This window comes from Chiloscyllium plagiosum, chromosome 21 (genome assembly GCF_004010195.1).
Source record: "Chiloscyllium plagiosum isolate BGI_BamShark_2017 chromosome 21, ASM401019v2, whole genome shotgun sequence".
In the NCBI taxonomy this organism is placed as follows: Eukaryota; Metazoa; Chordata; class Chondrichthyes; order Orectolobiformes; family Hemiscylliidae; genus Chiloscyllium; species Chiloscyllium plagiosum.
In genome coordinates, this window is record NC_057730.1 from 2,872,156 (window position 1) to 2,876,829 (window position 4,674).

Consider the following 4,674-nt stretch of genomic DNA (forward strand, 5'->3'; position numbering starts at 1 on the left):
GTACATTTGCCTTCAGAGCATTGAATACAAGAGTTTGGACATCATGTTATAGCTATACAGGGGTGTAGGTTTGCTCACTGAGCTGTAGGTTTGATATCCAGACATTTCATTACCTGGCTAGGTAACATCATCAGTGGCAACCTCCAAATGAAGCGAGGCTGTTGTCTCCTGCTTTGTATTTATAGAATGAATAGAAAGCAGGAGACAACAGCTTCGCTTAACTTGGAGGTCGCCACTGATGATGTTACCGAGCCAGGTAATGAAACGTCTGGATATCAAACCTACAGCTCAGTGAGCAAACCTTCACCCTAAACCTCAACCTGAGCTACAAACCTTCACAAACTTTGCAAAACTGGCTATACAGTTCATTGGTATGGCCACATTTGGAGTACTGTAAACAATTCCAGTCACCCTACTACATGAAGGATGTTATTAAACTGATTAGATTACTTACAGTGTGGAAACAGGCCCTTCGGCCCAACAAGTCCACACCGACCCTCTGAAGAGCAACCCACCCAGACCAATTCCCCTACATTTACCCCTTCACCTAACACTACGGGCAATTTACCATGGCCAATTCACCTAACCTGCACATCTTTGGACTGTGGGAGGAAACCAGAGCACCTGGAGGAAACCCATTTAGACATGGGGAGAATGTGCAAACTCCACACACAGTTGCCTGAGGTGGGAATTGAACCCAGGTCTCTGGCACGGTAAGGCTAACCACCGTGCTGCCCACGATGTAAAAATGATTCAAGGATGTTGCCAAGTCTGGAAGGTTTGAGGGTGAGGAATGACATTCGATGTTTTAAAATAATGGGCATACATGAGGTAAATGTTTTACACAGAAGGTGATTTGAGTGTGGAATGAGCTTCCCGAGGAAGTAGTGGATGTGGGTACAATTACAGCATTTAAAAGACATTTAAATAGATACATGAATAGGAAAAGTTTAGAGACTTATGGGCCAGGAGCAGGCAGGGACTAGTTTAGTTTGGGATTACGTTCGGCATGGACTGGTTGAACCGAATGGCTGACTCTTATCCTGTTGCACGCCCTTAAAACTGATTTTTAAAGATTTCATTCATGGGATATGGCAGTCGCTAGCTAGGTCAAATTGCTTGCCCATCCCTAATTGGTTTGTTAAATTATTTCAGAGGGCAGTTAAGAGCAAACTTCATTACTGTGGATCTGAAGTCATATGTAGATCAGAACAGGTAAGAATGGCAGATTTCCTTCCCTAAAGAACATGAGTGAATCAATTATTTTTTACAACAATCCATGATTGTTTCAAAATCATCATTGCTGGGACAAACTTTCAATTCCAGAATTTATAAATTGGACAACTACTCCAGTGGATCAGTGGTTGGCACCACTGCCTCACAGTGCCAGGGACCCAGATTTGATTCCAGATTTGGGAGACTGTGCAAACTCCACACAGACATTCTCCCCATGTCTGTGTGGCCTTCCATTGGCTACTCCAGTTTCCTCACAATCCAATGATGTGCAGATTTTGCCACATGGTGTCGAAGGAATGTGCAGGCTAGATGGATGAGCCATGGAATATGCAGGGTTTCAGGGGTAGGGTGGGGGGTGGTGTCATGTTGGGTCTGCGTGGGATGCTCTTCAGAGGGTTAGTGCAGATTCGATAGGCCAAATGGAATTTTTCCACATTGTCGGTTGCCTGGAGTTCAGTGACCAGTAGTGTCCTTTAGGGATCTGTTTTTGGGCCTGTGCTCTTTGTAGTTTTTAAAAATGCCTTGGTTGAAGAAGTGGACGGGTGGATTAGTAAGTTTGCCGATGACACAAAGGTCAGTGCTGTTGTAGATAGTGTCAAGGGCTGTTGCAGGTAACAACAAGACATTGACAGGATGCAGAGCTGGGTTGAGAAGTGGCAGATGGAGTTCAACCTGGATAAATGCGAAGTGATTCATTTTGGAAGATCAAATTTGAACACTGAACACTGGCTTAAAGACAGGATTCTTGGCAGTCTGGAGGAATAGTAGGACCTTGGGGTCCACGTCCCTCAAAATTGCCACCCAAGTTGATAGAGTTGTTAAGAAAGCATATGGTGTTTTGGCTTTCGTTAATGGGGGGATTGAGTTTAAGAGCTGCAAGGTTTTGCTGCAGCTCTATAAAACCCTGATTAGACAACACTTGGAATATTGTGTCCAGCTCTGGTCACCTCATTGTAGGAAGGATGTAGATGCTTTAGAGAGGGTGCAGAAAAGATTTACCAGGATGCTGCCTGGATTGGAGGACTTATAGAGATTGAGTGGGCTAAGGCTTTCCACACTGGAGAGAAGAAAGAGAGGTGACTTGACAGGTGTACAAGGTAATGAGAGGCATAGATAGTGTCAATGAAATGTCCCGTTTCCAATAAACCTCATAAGCAGACCTTGTGAAATTGACACATTTGTTTATTTTGCAATATTGTAGGAAGAGGTCAATGACCACTCATCTTGGAATGATGACTCAATGCTGATGAGTCATAACCTCTCTGCTCAGATCTAGGTATACAGTGTATAAAGTGTTATAAATAGCTGAGGAAGAGGGCTTATGCCCGAAACGTCGATTCTCCTGTTCCTTGGATGCTGCCTGACCTGCTGCGCTTTTCCAGCAACACATTTTCAGTTACAAATAGCTGAACAATACAGGTCTAACTATGATGGGTAGTTTAACAATATTCGAAAGACTAACATTACTACTGGTTTAACATCATTGATTAATTGAGTTAAGTATAGTCCAACAGGTTTATTTGGAAACACTAGCTTTCGGAACACTACTCCTTCATCCCTGATGAGGGAGCAGCACTCCAAAAGTTAATACTTCCAAATAAACCTATTGGACTATAACCTGGTGTTGTGTGATTTTTAACTTTGTACACCCCAGTCCAACACTGGCTCCTCCACATCTTGATTAATTGAACAATGGTAACTGGAGGCTGACAATGTTACCAGTCTAAGAACATTGAACACTTGAAACTGATTGAGTAGCATCCTGTTCATAGTGACTATCAATATTAAATAGTTTGGTGACATCTTGTCTGCAGGAGCATTGTTTTAGCTGGCGTTCCCACGGAGAGAGACCCCTCAGGCGAACTTATCAGTGGGTGTGGAGGTTCAGCAGCATTGTTAGTGAGAGAGTCCAATTAGCGGATCATTTAACTAACGCGTTTCCTCTAGTCAGGGAAATGACTGTCACAGCCAATTCCTGTGAATAGCTTCAGCAATTTAGCTAGCATATCTCCTGTAATCAGGGAAAATGGCTTTGACAGTCAAATTGGTTTCTCTTCTCCCACAAGTAGAGAGCCAGAGACTTCTCCCCAGGGCCGAAATGGTTGTCACATGGGGTCATAATTTCAAGGTGATTGGAGTAAGGTAGGTTCTTTATGCAGAGAGTGGTGGGCGCGTGAAATGCACTGCTAGTGGTGTAGCAGTGTCAGAGACATTAGCGACATATAAGCGACTGCTGGACAATCGCATGCATGGCAGTAAATTGAGGGGTGCGTAGGTTACGTTGATCTTAGATTAAGATAAATGCTTGGCACAACATCATGGGCCGAAGGTCCTGCACTGTGGTCTACTGTTCTGTGTTCTATGTAGGGATTCTGTGACTACATCATTATGCCATAAGCGTGGGTTGGTACCTGGGATTTCGATGTTGTGGCTATTACGGAGACATGGGTAGAACAGGGACAGGATTGGCTGTTGCAGGTTCCATTGGGGCGATTGAGAGTTATAAGGTAGCCAGGAAGAGAGAGCTAAGAGCAGCAAGGAGAGGACATGAAAAGTCCTTAGTTGGTAGGATTAGGGAAAACCCTAAGGCTTTCTATAGGTATGTCAGGAATAAAAGAATGACTAGGGTAGGAATAGGTCCAGTCAAGGATAGTAGTGGGAAGTTGCGTGTGGAGGCTGAAGAGATTGGGGAGACACTGAATGAATACGTTTCATCAGTATTCACTCAGGAACAGGACATTGTTGCCGATGTGAATATTGAGTCACAATTAATTAGAATGGATGGCTTTGAGGTATGTAGGGAAGAGGTGTTGGAAAGTGTGAAAATAGATAAGTCTCCTGGGCCTGATGTCATTTATCCTAGGATTCTCTGGGAAGCAAGGGAGGAGATTGCAGAGCCATTGGCCTTGATTTTTATGTCCTCATTGTCTACAGGAATAGTGCCAGTAGACTGGAGGATAGCAAATGTCAGGAATAAAAGAATGACTAGGGTAGGAATAGGTCCAGTCAAGGATAGTAGTGGGAAGTTGCGTGTGGAGGCTGAAGAGATTGGGGAGACACTGAATGAATACTTTTCGTCAGTATTCAATCAGGAACAGGACATTGTTGTCAATGTGAGTACTGAGTCACAATTAAGTAGAATGGATGGCTTTGAGGTATGTAGAGAAGAGGTGTTGGAAATTCTGGAAAGGGTGAAAATAGATAAGTCCCCTGGGCCTGATGGCATTTATCCTAGGATTCTCTGGGAAGCAAGGGAGGAGATTGCAGAGCCATTGGCCTTAATTTTTATGTCCTCGTTGTCTACAGGAGTAGTGCCAGAAGATAGGAGGCTAGCAAATGTGGTTCCCTTGTACCAAAGAAGGGGAGTAGGGATAACCCTAGCAACTATAGGCCGGTGAGTCTCACTTCTGTTGTGGGCAAAGTCTAAGAGAGAATTGT